We start from the raw sequence: 15228 nt of genomic DNA, 5'->3' as shown, positions 1-15228 counted from the left end.
CTTGAGATTCCTTTGGGCCTGACTAATTCAACAACATATCTCCTTCTAACGAAACCCCTCCACAGTACCTTATCTGTTTACTAATAAGCTTTTAGACCACTGGGTCTAGGAGCATCTATAACACTGAATAAGAATTCATGGTTTACATTTGAGACAATTCTCACAACTTATCTCCCTCCTGTCCTTCTGCATCTGTCGAATCTTTGTTGTCTTTATTCAGCCATGGCTTGACCCATTTCGCAGGAATTTTCTGATCCTCGGTCTGTAATGACACAAGCATAACCCTTTCCCCAAGTTCTTAATTGGAAAGGACCCTCCCATTCACCAGTAACTCCACTGTGTATTTTGACCTGACATTGATTTTCCCTAAGGTCTGTCAAGTGTCCTTTTAAGCTTGTTCCATGACGAATCATAGGTGGAATGTCGAACCCTTGCGGAAGGCGTAAAAAGTTCAAGACATATAATGCTTTGCTTAGTCTGTCATGTGGAGTAGTACAGTCAGTTCCCCCTTTTTGTTTGTCAAGCTGATGCTTGAGAGTTTGATTCATCCTTTCTACCAAGGCCTGACCAGTAGGAGAATTTGGTATCCCTGTAATATGCTTAACACCCCACAATTGAAAAAAGGTGGCAGTAGTTTTGGCGATATAACCAGGTGCATTGTCTGTCTTGACCTGTGCAGGAACTCCCAAAGCTGCAAAAGCAGAGCGTAAATGTCGTTGCACATGTGAACTAGTTTCACCAGTCTGAGCAGTGACCCATATGACGAAAGAATATGTATCAATAGACACATGCACATACTTCAGCCTGCCAAATTTAGGGACATGTGTGACATCCATTTGCCACAATTCCAAAGCTCCTAATCCTCTTGGATTGACTCTTGCACCCAGCCCTACTGAGATGCGCTGACAATCTGCACAACTTTTAACAATACCTCGGGTTTCACTTTTGGACAATGAAAATTGCCGCTGTAAGACCTGAGCAGGCTGATGGAGGAAACTATGAGAGCGTACTGCTTGCCCAAACCTATCTATTGGAGGTGGAACCCAGACAGGAGATACAAGAAAATCAGCTCGGCGGTTTCCTTCAACTAAATCGCCTTGAATTGTCAGATGACTACGGATATGTGTTATGAAGTATCGGTGTTGTCTCTCTTCGACCAACAACCATAGTTGCTTGAACAAAGACATCAGTTGTGCATCCTGAACCTCTTTGAGCAATGATCTTTCAATGTGAGCTACCACACCTACCACATACAAAGAATCACAAACAATATTCACTGGGCTATGAGCAAATCTGATAAACACTTCTATTACAGTCCTGAGTTCCAAATACTGAGTTGATCCTTTCAGGTCAGTTAGTATCGCATCGTGCCATTTTCCATCTGTTTTCCATGTAATTGCTGCTTTCTGCATTTTACCCCCTGCGTCAGTGAACACTGTGGGCCCTTTAACAGGAAATTCTGAGAGAAGAGGGGGGCCCTCCTCCATTGATCCCATATTCAAAACTGACATTAACTTGTGTGGAGGGGAAAATGTCTTAATTGAAGCCTGAGAATCTAATAACGCAATCTGAAAAGGTAAGGAGTTCTGCAAAGCCCACTGTAAATACTCTGAAACGAGGTGAACAATGATATATGCAGGCTCAGTACCTGAAATTTCAACTCTTCTCTGCCTAACTTTCATTATAAGCTGAGCAAAGACCTCAACCCTGGTTGTAATGGTTCGTTTGAGTTGAAAAGGCAAAAACACCCACTCTAAGATCTTTAACGGCTCCTTACCAGTTGTCCATTGCATTATGAGAGCAAAAGGATAGTTAGTATTGTTTACAATTAGTAGTCCGATTACATAATCTGGGTTCCACCTATGGCTGAAAGCTTTTACAAGTTTGGACATAATCTTTTTCAGAGCAGCTTCCGCCTCAGCAGTAAGCGTTCTAGGAGACCTAATGTCACTATCCCCTTTTAGCAGTTTTACAATTTGAGCTAAATCCTCATTAGTGATCCCACAAATGGTCCGGACCCAATTCAGGTCACCCACTAGTTTCTGCACATCATTTAAGGATTGAATGACAGGCCGACATACTATTTTCTGAGGTTTCACTGTGGACTGAGAAATTTCCCAACCAAGATATTTCCATGTTGGTTGAATTTGTACCTTTTCTGGACCAATTTGTAATCCTCTATGATTCAATGTATCAGATAGTTCATTTATCAACAAATCAGTCGAAAAAGTTTCCCCAGCTGTTAATATGTCATCCATGTAGTGGTAAATCACTAACTCAGGATGAGATTTTCTGACTGATTGCAAGGCCCAAGCTACATAAATTTGACACATAGTTGGGGAATTTTTCATTCCCTGTGGCAAAACTACCCATTGATACCTTTTCACAGGTTCAGCCTTATTTACAGAATGTATGGAAAATACAAAACGTTTACAGTCATCAGGATGCAAAACAATGGTGAAAAAACAATCTTTCAAATCAATTATTATGATTTGCCTGTTTTCTGGGATCATGACAAGGGATGGTAATCCCGGCTGTAATGCTCCCATGTCTTCCATGGTATCATTAATTTTTCGAAGATCATGTAACAACCTCCATTTGTTTGATTTTTTCTGAATAGTAAACACAGGAGTATTCCAGGGACTTGTAGACGGCTCTAAATACCCTTTTTCAAGTTGTTCCTGTACCAGATCTTCAACATGGGCGAGTTTTTCTTTACTGAGTGGCCATTGATTTACCCAGACTGGATCATCATTTTTCCACTGTAATTTCAGTACTGGTCGCCCATCATCCATGGCCGCTTCTAGAAATGCTGTTGTTTTGTCACCAGAGTTGCTCCTAGTTGTCCTAACACATCTCGTCCTAATAGAGAAACAGGGATAGACATCACATAAGGTCGTACAGAACATAGTGAATCATCAGATAACTTCATTTGTAAATGATATTTGCTCACCTGGGTACTCTGCATACCCCCAACACCCATGACCGGTATTTGCGGAGACTCGAGAGGCCACCAAGCTGGCCAATCTTTTTTGCTGATAATAGTCACATCAGCACCTGTGTCTACCAGAATTTCAAAAGTCTGTGAACAGTCTATCTAAAAGAGTCACCTTTTCCATTGGCTTTGCCTTACTAATGTCTAGAGCTAAATACAACTCTGCATTGTCAGTAGAATTGAAACTTTTGGAACATTTGCTTTAAATGGAACCAATTGACCTATCTTTGATCCTTTGGGAATGTGGACTGGTGGACTAAGAGTCCATACCATAATTGAAATGATACCAACAAAATCTGCATCAATTATATCTGGAAGTATAAAAATGCCTTTTCTACTGACAGATGATCTCCCTAGAAGCAAAGCACTTAAACCATGCCCTAATGGTCCAGTCGTGTTTGTTGGTATGCATTGTACCTGAGTGTCAATTAATGTTACAGCTTTCATAGTTTCTACATCCACTCCGGCACTCCCTGAAGTGGCAGCAGTGACTGTGTCCAAGCAGCCTGAGACCTCACTTGTGTCATTGCGCCAGGTCTCGGTGCGCTCGTTCCCCCATTTCCCGGTGCCTGCCCACTTTTATGAAGACTAGACTTACAGTCTTTAGCTTTCTGTCCAAATTTTCCACAGCGGTGACATACATTATTGTCTATTGGACCTGTAACACTCTTATTTGATCTGCGGTAAGTCTGATTGACATGACATTGGAATCTGCAATGCCCTGTTTTTCCACATTTGAAACAAACTCGGCCTGATCTATTCGGGTTGTGAGTTAACAGGGGCTTAATAGCAGCCGCAAATGCAGAAGCCATAAGACCAAATTTCTCTTCGTGTGAGCCCACCCTGGCACAAGCATCCATCATCTCAGCTACTGAGCTATGCTTTGGTAAAGCAAGCAAAATTTTCTTACAAACCGGGTTAGCATTCTCAACTGCGAGTGTCATAAACAAAGGTTCTTTTACATTAGCATCAATCGGTGCCCTATCCAAGGCTTCCCTTAGGCGGTCAAGAAAAGCCATATACGATTCATTGTCCTTTTGCTTTACCTGAGAGTACGGAGGGACTGCTTTACCTCCTTCCGGTAGAGTTCGGAAAATATCTCTTGCAAGAGAGGAACTCTGCCGCAAGATGGCGGTATTTAACCGTGCCTGCACTTGAGGGTTAGCAAATTCCCCTGACCCTATCAGCATATCTTTCGAAGCAAGGTGTAACGGGTCTCCCTCCTCACGGTCTAAATTAAGAATAGCTGCTTCCTCACAAGCATCAATCCACCTACTTCTCCAGAGAACTTCTTGCATTGGTGTTAGTAGCAACATAGCTAGCTGATGACAATCATAAGGAGTTAATATTTGCCCATCAAAGAGAGTATTAATAAAGCCTTGTGTATATTTTCCATGTAATCCATACTGCTGCACCGCTTTTCTAGTCTCTTTTATCTCCATCCCAATGCAACCCAGCCCACCCAGGATTCTGATTACCCTGTTCGTCTCACTGGTAAAAGACTGGGTATGCACTTTTTATTTCACCTTCTATCATTGCATTTCTGATAATTCCTCGCCAATGTTTTTCAAGGTCATAATTATCCGTAGAACCCGAACCCCTTGACGCACCCCCCGACGCACCCCCCTTCTCGTCACCATCAACACAATCGCCTTTCTGAGTGCTGGATTCTTTCACTAATAGCTGATCTATTTTTTCACACAGTTCTTTTGTCCAGTTCTTTTCCGGTGACTCCTTCTGTTCTCTTGTAGGAGTTAGAGGGGTAGAAGGCGGTGAAGACGGACACGAATCAGTAAAAGAATTGATATTACACTTATTTACGACTTTAGCATTCTCAGCTTTCACCAGTCCTTTTGACAAATTATCTGACTCCAGTTCTTTGGACTTCTTGGTCTCTCTAGGGTCGTGTGATGGTACAGGAGGTCATCCACTCGGTAATTTTCCTCCCTCCGCCCCAGACTGCTGTATCATCGGGGGCGCCGAAGGCACAAGAGGGGATGGAGTAGGGAGGATATCAAAGACATGAACCGGGTAAGCTTCACAATTATTTTTAGAGTTCTTATCAGGCTGCAACGCTGCAAAAATTCCAGTAACCGCAGCCCGTTCAGCCTTAAATTCTTTTAAGGTGGAAATTATAAGCTTCCATGTAGTCGCTAATGATTTAGCTTCTTTATCTCCATTACTAACCTTATCCCATTATTTCTGCCCTATATCATCCCAAAGTTCAATTTTAAAAACTTTCTCAGCTTCTGTCGGGTAGCCGTTAGTTCTACACCAAACCAACAGTCTACGTATGTTACTTTCTTCATATTTAAGTCCTCTCATAGAGAGAATATGCAGGAGGAGTTTAACTATAGCTTCTTCCTCTGAGGATATATTTTACCCCATAACTTCATTCTTCCCTCCTCCTGCTCCCAGTTGCTCACCTTTTCCGGGGACTTCTTCAACAAAATTTATCTGCGGAACGTCCGTACGCCTCCGCCCGGTTCTCAGTCCAGCTGATCCACCTCCGGTTGGGCCGCTCCAGGCTTTTCCCCGATCTTAGTGAGACGCCGTTCGGAGTATCACGTCGGGGTATGGGGGACTACGGTGGGTCCATGGATTCCCTGACGGAGGGTATGGGAACAGAAATTAGCCTTGAAGATATGAAGACCTACCCGTGAGAAAGATGGGAGTAAAGGAGTATCCGGAGATATTAAGGATGTACCCGTGAGAGAGAAGGGAGTAGAAGAGTAACACTGATGATAGCAAAATTAGCCAATGAGATGTTACTGCTGTAACTTGTAACCAATAGTGAAGAGACACATGAATTGGTAAAACTGTATAAAAATGCACTTGTGGCAATAAATGGCATCTACTACTTTCATCCTGGAAGAACTTGGTCCATGTCGTTTGTCCGTCTCAACCACGACATATGGTGACCCCGACGTGATCCTGCCTGAAGAGGATCTCGCATGAAGAAGGGGACAGCGTGAAGCTGTGACAGCTGAAGGAGAGTTGTGGAGACGGAGCCCGGTACAGCTGACAGAGCAGCCGAGGAGAGCTGCCGAAGATCCGGAACGTTGAAAAGACACCTCGCTAAGGAGTAGGTGAGCTACTGGGAACAGGAGGGGGTGGAACTTATCTAAAGAAGAGGGTTCTTATATTATCTACATGAAAGTTGCTTCTGAAGAAGCAGGGTATTAGCCCTCTGGAACTGGCTTTACGAAGGAAGGACTGTGTTACTATGGGGCAAAGCACTAGTGAAAGATGCAAAGAAACAACTGAACTGTTAACAACATGTCACTTTTTGCTAGAGACTTTGAGAGGATTAAAAGAGCAACGGGAACATGCAGAGACAGCGGGGAGGGATGGTCTTCCTGGCTCTCCTGGACCAGATTCGGAGGAAAAGGCGAGATTAAGTACTACTCCGACCCCCCCTGTTACTAAAGGTTCATCAACACCGCCCAAGTCCATATTATCTGATACGGATAAGGATCCGCGATGCTTTCTTGGAAAGTTAAAAGGAATAGAGGAGGAGCGTACGTATGTGTGGCCCCGAGATCAGATAAAAGCTATGAAAGACTCACATGAAAAAACAGCGTTGGGTTATATACGATCTCGGGAGGGGCCCCCGGAGCACCGGTCAGAGCAGTGCGTTCGGCCGACTGCTCTGCCGTCATTAATCACGGCTCAAACGTCTGCTCCACCATCATCAGTCGTGGTTCCGCCATCTGCGTCACCGCCATTGATCACAGTTCGGCCTTCTGTCCCGCCGCTGTCAGTCACAGAAGGAAAAAGTGGACATTTTTTTTTCCTATCCCCCCTTGCCTGGAGATTTAGGTGGGGAAGATCCTCCCGTGGTGAGCCAGACTGAGCCAAATAACGTAATTTCTATGAATTTGGGTCCCCCCAGCCTGCCCCTGCCCCCCTCCCACGCTGCTGCAAAGCAAAATCCTGAGGGTGGGGGTAGAGTTTCAGAGCGTAAACCGAATTTACCAAAAAGCTGGGATTTACCCCCCAACTCTTGGAATAGACACTAATTGACATACCACAACTACAGGCACGATAAATACCTGAAATCCTGAGACAGTCAACAGACCTCGCATATCAAGCTATGATAAAGGTGCCTGAAACCGACAAAGCAGCCAAAACATTTGCAACTATTAATCAGAGTCCCAAAGAGAATTCATTGCAATTTTATTGACCATCTTCAAGAGGTCATCAATAAGCAGGTTGAAAACTGAGAAGCTAAGGAAGCACTGGTGTTGAAATTCGCAGCAGAGAATGCTAATGTTTGCTGTCAACATGTTATCCGCGAGTTTTACAGTACATATTATGTGTTTCTGTGTATTGACTCTCTGAAAATCAAGCAGCTTGTCAGGAATGTGAGTTAATTGTTTTACTGGTCATTGTTAGAATTTTGTGGTATAAGTGCGCCGTAAAACCTTCTCCCCACTTTTCCCACTTGCGCTGCAAGCAGCCCTGTGCTTTCCCCCCTCCCTCCCTCTTCTCATAGTTTCTACTTACGAGATGGGGTCAGGAATGACTGTTTTCAGTCATGTTCATAAGAAATCGGTATTGGGAGGTGTTTTAGAACATAGGAAAGCACTTGGAAATAGGAGGAAGGAAGATCTTGTGAAATATTGTAATTAATGGTGGCTGCTGTGTAAGTTTGATGATTGGGAAAAGTGTCCAGAGAATAGAACCTTGAAGTATAACTTTTTGTTGTTTCTAAAGTGAGAAGAGCAGGACAAAAATAAAACTCTACAAGAGATCATTGAATCATTTCAGACAGTTTTACAGCTGGAACGGTTTGAACTTCAACAAGCTGAGAGAGAGTTAACTGATAACACACAGGTCACAGTAAACTTGCTGAAGTCTACAAGATGCTTTCCTCATTAACCTGTTTTCTTTGTGGGTATCTGTTTAAGCAAGTTGCAGTTTTAGTAGGCTTTTGTTGTGTGGTCCAGTGATTTCACAGACTGTTAAATAATGAGAATGAGACTCAAAATGTGCGTTTTGTGATAATACAGAAGAACATGAGTAGTTTAGTTCTTTACTGTGTGAATGTGATGGTAAAATTTTGTGTGTAGTAGCTGTTATTTTTCTTTCTAGCATGCTAACTTTATTCCAATATCCAGACTTGCACAACTCTGTGATGGGCTGTGTTTCATCACTATGTACTAAATTTGGCTCTTGTGTATGCACACCAATTAAAGAACCCTGTTTTTGGGATAACAGTTGTAGCACCCCAGATGAGACACTATTAAAAGCCTTGCCCGGTCCAGCTTGCTGCTGCGGCGGGGGGGCGGGTGCCGATGGGGCTCCAGCGCGCACTGACCTGTTTTGTCAGGGAGACCCAGCAGCACCGCTACCTGGTTGATCAGTAAGTGGTTCAAAGATGCAATGCTAAAATCAAGATATTGTCTTGAATAAGTGTAACTCTGATCTATCTGCATATTTGAACTTGGTATTTGGTTTTCATATCTGAGCTCAGTATTTTAATTTGCATATTTATATTTGGTACCAAAATAATTTTGTTTGGGAAGATAATTACAAAATGGGAACCGGTTCCACTGCTAAAATTCCACCTTGCTCCCGCTTAGGATGCATCCTTCCGCATTAGAGTAATTGCTTATATTGTTATCTAGTAATTTTGAGACCAGAAAAGAATTGAAATTGTTAAACTGTGCTTTGCATTAAAAAAAAAAAAAAAAAAAAAAGACAAGCACTTAAATGGTATGATGGATGTGAACTTGGTATTGTATGAAGATGTATTTAAAAGTTGCTAGAATATGAACTGATTTGGATGTAAGAAAATGGAATAATGGATTGATGTTTAGTATGCTGGTTTTTGACATCTGTAACTTGTAAAAGGTAAATGGGGCTGAGGAATGTAACAACTGTTGAGCTAATTGGAATTGTTTATAAAACTAGCTCATTCAACCGAGGAGTTTGCCAGAGCCTCCTACTTCATACCAGCGATTACGCCAGCTGCGTGGCCTTGGTACATCTGAACTGCAGCAAGACAAAAAAAAAAAAAAAAAAAAAGGAAAAACCTGTTTTCCTGCTGCTAAGCGGAGAAAGGGGGGCTTTACTCCCCCCACTCTGTCTTTTATTTTCCCTGGAGTATTGTCACCCATCCTTGTTGTGGCACTGTGTTGCTTCTCGGCTTTGAATCAGGGGTTGCTGGTGTTGTTTCTTTTTGCTTCTGTCTTATTTCTTAGGTTTTGGCACATCTGAGGAAAGAGGTCATCATTTTACCTCCTTGCTGAAGTCAGTCTTTTCACACTGGTCAGCTTTTGGGGGTCAGAGCGCTCAGTGCTTTTCTGGGTCAGACTGGTACTGATTTGGGTGTGGAGTGCAGCCAGCCTGGTTTGGCGTGGAGTTCAAATTGATTTGTTTTCATACTGAGCTGGACGTCTTGCCATCTCAGATGGGGGTGAGAGGGAGGTTTTATTCCCCCATCGCGCCCCTCCCCTAAGCAATGTTACCGCTAGAGACCTGTAATACTGCATGAAGGAGTCTGAGGGTGAAATTTAAAGGCATCACCAGTGGATCCATAGTTCTAAGGAAGCTGGGAAATTAAACAAAAATATTATATATATACATATATATGTATATGTATATATAGACTCATTCTGTGGTAACTGGTTCTAAGAGACTTCTTAGTAAATTCACTGTGCTAGTTTTTGAGGTCATGGGAGAGAACGAAAGAAAAGCTGTGTTTTTAGAATGCCAAATTTGGAACAAAGTTTTAATACATGAATTCTTGTATTTGCCAGGAAGTCATGTACCTCTCTTGGGTCAAGATTTGTTAAGTAAATTGTAAGCTGAAATAACGTTTTCTGAGAATTCTGTTTAGTTGCATGTCCTACAAGAAGCTGCTTAGATGGTGCAGATCTACTTGTGCAAGTGAAAAATCTCCAAGGAAATTTTGAATGCTGTATTTCCACTAATATTAAGAGCCAATGTTTCGATAAAGCAAACACTGCACTGATAGATCTGAAACAGGACTTCGATCCAGTAAGGGCAAACAATATCCAATAAATATGACAGCCAAAATGGAGTTAGAGATTTTGAGGAATAAATTTATGACAACCTTACAGGCTGACTGCATTCGAGTGGACTTGCAGATTTGTCTGTTTATAGCTACAACATAGAAAAAACCTGTGGCTCTTGTGGGACAGTATGATGAGATTGCTAACAGACTGATACACTGATTGTTACTCTGATCAAGAAAAGCAGGGAATGAATTTAAGTCTCAATAGGCCATGATCCTTTTGTCCTACATGTACCATTTGTGAAGTTTAATTTTTATTTTTTTTATTTGCAATCTATGTCTTTGTAAATTGCACTAACTGATTTTCTTAACAGCACAGCTTTTGGCATGCATAAATGTAAAATGTAAATTGCTCAGAACCTGCAATTCTTTAACATCAGGTCATAGGCCATACTTGTATCTGGTCTGATTCTACATACTTGCACAGTTTTTGTTGATGGTTCTGGGAAGTCTCATAAAGCTGTAGTGGTTTGGTGTGAAGATAACAATTGGTATCATTCTGTAAAAATTATTGAAGGTTCAACCCAATTAGTAGAACTTGGCGCAGCTTTACATTACTTAGAGCTTTTTAAGGAGGAACCTCTAAATTTGATTTGTGATTCTGAGTACATAATCAAGGTCCAACGTACGTATCTGATTCTGAACTGTGTTTTTGGTTTTTTTTTCTTTTTTTAAACAAAAAGGGGGGAGAAGTAGGGAAAACACCACAAAACCAATTGTCAAAAGCATTGTACGTGATGAAACACTTTGCAAGTATGACCCAAAAACATGCTGAGTCAGAAAGAACCTACATTAATTGTGGTCAAATCACTAGTTAATGGTCAATGGAAAAGGTCGCATCAATTGATAACCTGGGAGAGAGGCTATGCTTGTGTCATTACAGATCAAGGGCCGCAATGGTTGCCAGCATGAAATATGAAATCTGTGTTATATTCCTGACAATGATTGCTGCATCTGCTGCGCTTTGGATGCCTGCACAGACAAAGACTAACGTGGATTACTTTAGCCAACATGACTGGCCAGGACTCTATATGCCTAGCTATGGCATCTCCGGAAAACCTGTTCCACACATGCTTGGTTGGCATCCCCCTTGATGACTACAGCAGCATCACATGACTGTTTCAAAATAGTGGTCGGTGCAGAGGCATTGCAACGAACTGTAATAATACCAACATGGCACTTTGGATTAATTGCCTCCTGGAAGCAGATATTGAACCACAGGAACTGGAATTGCTGGCATCTATGTCCATGGACGCTTGTATCAACCTGGTTTGTGAAAAGTGTCAGAACAATATACAAGAACATGAATGGATAAAACTGCAAAATGTTAATGCTACCCTTAGTGACTATAGAAATGAAACTCGATGGTGTAACGCCTCGCAGAAGAATCCGAGGGGTGTCATTGATAATGTGGGACAGCGACCCCAAAAACCTCCTGTACGGTGTATTCTTGATCTGTGGAGATAGAGCCTGACCAGGAATTCCTTCTAATGCTGTTGGAGGACTGTGTATTTTGGGACTATTAACTCTCTTAATGCCCAGTGTATCTATGATAATAGATCATAGAAGAGCAAGACGAGAAAAATACTTTTTGCATGTATATCAGTCAAATGTGATGATAATGTAGACTTTTGGGGATCAGGGTTAAGGGTTTTAGAACCTCATGTATCTGGTGTTGGCACAGCTAAAGCTTTAAATACTTTAGAAAAATTAGGATGCTGGTTAGTTAAGCAAACTAACAGAACTTCTAAGGCTTTAAGTGGACTTTTGTTAGATGTAGATTCTGTAAGACATGCCACATGGCAGAGTAGAGCCGCGATAGACTTTTTGTTATTAGCATTGCTTAGTGGTTGGGGGTTTTTAGGATGGTTGCTATCAGTAGTGAAAACGGGACTGACTGTTTTGACGATTGTTGTGGTTGTGTTACTAATGTTGCCATGCATGATTTCTCTGCTGCAAAGGGCCCTGCAGTGGACAATGAAGGCAATTTTTTTAGCACAAAAACAAAAAGGGGGAATTATGGGGGACTACGGTGGGTCCGTGGATTCCCTGATGGAGGGCATGGGAACAGACATTAGCCTTGAAGATATGAAGGCCTACCCGTGAGAAAGATGGGAGTAAAGGAGTATCCGGAGATGTTAAGGATGTACCCATGAGAGAGAAGGGAGTAGAAGAGTAACACTGATGATAGCAAAATTAGCCAATGAGATGTTACTGCTGTAACTTGTAACCAATAGTGAAGAGACACATGAATTGGTAAAACTGTATAAAAATGCACTTGTGGCAATAAATGGCATCTACTACTTTCATCCTGGAAGAACTTGGTCTATGTCGTTTGTCCGTCTCAACCACGACATCGGGGTCACCATTTGTTGGAGCGATAAAGGACTCAGCATTCCGATTCAATGTGAATCACGCCAAAGCCATTTATTACAGAAACAAGCCTCCTTATATACGCAACTGTTCTCTAATCACACGTCCACGCTCCAAGCATGGATTCGCTAAATGAGTATCATGGGCAGTCCACACGCTGGAGCCCCACCGATGATAGGTCCGACGACTCACGCCATGCTGAGGCCCTGTTAATGAAGAAACGCCCCTCTTTCTCACAGCAGATTCTGTTCTCAGCTTCTCAAAGTGGCCTTGAGATTCCTTTGGGCCTGACTAATTCAACAACATATCTCCTTCTAATGAAACCCCTCCACACCCATACATATGCCTTTTTCTGTCCTACACTTTTGACATCAGCATAGATAGCAAACATGCTTTATTAGATAGACCTGTGCCGTGGTTCTTCACCTGAGCTAAGATCGTGGGTCTCATCAGAGCCCAGGAAGAAGTAAAAGCAAATCCTAGATATCAGATAAATAAATGTCTTGGTTTAACCCCAGTAGGCAGCTAAGCACCACACATCCTCTCACTCACTCCTCTTGCAGTGGGGTGTGGGAGAGAATCGGAAGGGTAAAAGTGAGAAAACTCATGGGCTGAGACAAAGACCATTTAACAGAGAAAGCAAAAGCTGTGCACGCAAGCAAAGCAAAATAAGGAATTCATCCACTACTTCCCATCAGCAGGCAGATGTTTAGCCATTTCCAGGAAAGCAAGGCTTCATCACAGTTCATTGGGAAGACAGATGCCATGACTCCAGATGTCCCCCCTTCCTTCTTCTTCCCCCAGCTTTTGTTGCTGAGCATGACGTCATATGGCATGGAATATCTCTTTGGCCAGTTGGGGTCAGCTGTCCTGGCTATGTCCCCTCCCAACTTCTTGGGCACCCCCAGCCTACTCGCTGGCAGGGCAGCGTGAGAAGCAGAAAAGGCCTCGACGCTGTGTAAGTGATGTCTTGATTCTTAAAAAAAATTGATTTATTGTTTAGACTTTAGGGGTTTGTATTGCGTAGAAATACTTGCTATGCATCCATAAGTAAAGCGTAACTTCCCTTAAGAAGATAACAGGAAGAAAAATGAGAAAATCAAGGTTTTAGTGACCAATAAGTCCTTCAAGAGGAACCAAAAAGACTGATAAGTGAGGACCATCCTGCCCCAGAAAGAATTAACAAGCAGGATGATTGCCAACAAGTGTGAAGTCAGCAGAAATCGGCAGTAACTAGGGGAAAGGTAAAGATGGTAGGGGAAGATTATTTGGTGTCAGAAGTGAGATAAGAACCCACAACAGTTTTTATTTGGTGTCAGAAGTGGGATATTCTGTGAGAAGCGGTTTTAAAGTGGGAGGATAGAAGCCAGAGGCTTTAAAGGAGGACTGATTGGTCTGTGCCGCGTTCTCCAGCAGTGGGTCATGGCATCCCTGATTAAACCAGACCTGGACTGCTCCCTGTTGTTGAATTTACTAAAAGATTATAAGTCTTGCCTGACCCCTGAGGGTCTTAAGTGGGCCTCTGGATGTTGATTGTTTCCAGATATTGTAACTCAGCAAATAAGGGACTTGGCAAAAGAAAACAGGTTTAAGTTTGGAAAAGGTAAAGCGATCCTGTGTGCTGTATTAGGTGCAGCACTGATAGCTGGTCAGAAAGACAAAGAAACTGATCAGGCGGTGATTAAGTCATTGCAGACAGAGTTGGCAGTAGAGCGTTCTAAGTGGCAACAAGCAGAAAAGGAGTTAGCTGATAACAAATCATAGAAAACTTGCAGAACAGTTTACAAGATGCTTTTTCAAAAGAAAGGCAGATAAGGTTGAAATTAGCTAATTATGAAGATTTGGAAAGTGATCTGGGGTTTTCCAACCCAGTAAAAGAAACTTCTCTTACAGCAAGGGAGGTAACTCCTCTTTACCCGTGGAGAGAATTGGAGGTTGTGTCAAAATGTGATCCTACTCCCGAGCTTTGGCCACTTGTTAAAACTGAAATTGTACATGACGGCAGGGAGGCCGAGCCCACCATTGTCACTAAAGAAATACCATATACAGTCACTGAACTAGCAAAGTTACCGGAAAAATATAGCAGGCTGGCTACAGAGATTGAGACGGAATAGAAGTGGAGAGTTTCTCTGACTGGTGGTGATAGAATAAGGCTTTCTGAGGAAGAATGTCAAGGATATTGGGGTCCTGGCGTATTCCAAACAGTAGAAGATGACAGGTAGCCTTGGTCCCTGATCCAGAGAGCTGCGTATTGGACTGGTGGTTTAGACCCTTTGGAGAGGGGAGACCCGCTTGCTATTCCTACCTCTGGGGTAAGCCAGCTTACTGAGAGCATTCAGAAAGCAGCTTGTCTTCAGGTGATGCATGATAGGCGTTTGGTTCCTCGTCAGCCCTCCCCAATGTTGCTGTTTGCTGACCCTGACAGGATGAGATTTATTTCTGAACTAGCCAAAGAAATCTCAAGGCCAGTGCAAAGGCTGAAAAACAACACCTGCTATGGGAGTGAGGCAATTCTATAATAACAGGGCCTCAACAAGATGTAAATTAACAAGACAGTTAGAGACAGTGAGACTCAGGGGCATGGACAGCTCGTGACCATGGACAATATCCAATCAGCTAATGCATGCTTGGAGCATGGACGCCTGATCAGGAAATAACTGCATATATAAGGAGGCTTGTCTCTGTAATAAATGGTTTCACTTGAATTCATATTGGATTGTGTGGAGTCCATGAGTTTTTGCCCTTGCAAGTGGTGACCCCGACGTGATCAATAAGGAGAATTTATGGAAGGCGGATGACTGCTGCAAGGAGCAAG

General features: G+C 42.6%; 1 pseudogene; it reads left to right on the top strand.

Moving 5' to 3' along the window:
* Window positions 1-15228, top strand: part of LOC139826328 (uncharacterized) — a 73293-nt pseudogene that overhangs the window by 45763 nt on the left and 12302 nt on the right.

The sequence above is a fragment of the Patagioenas fasciata genome, chromosome W, assembly GCF_037038585.1.
Source record: "Patagioenas fasciata isolate bPatFas1 chromosome W, bPatFas1.hap1, whole genome shotgun sequence".
NCBI classification, from domain to species: Eukaryota; Metazoa; Chordata; class Aves; order Columbiformes; family Columbidae; genus Patagioenas; species Patagioenas fasciata.
Note: the sequence above shows the minus strand (reverse complement) of the source record. Positions and strands in the feature narration are given on the sequence as shown.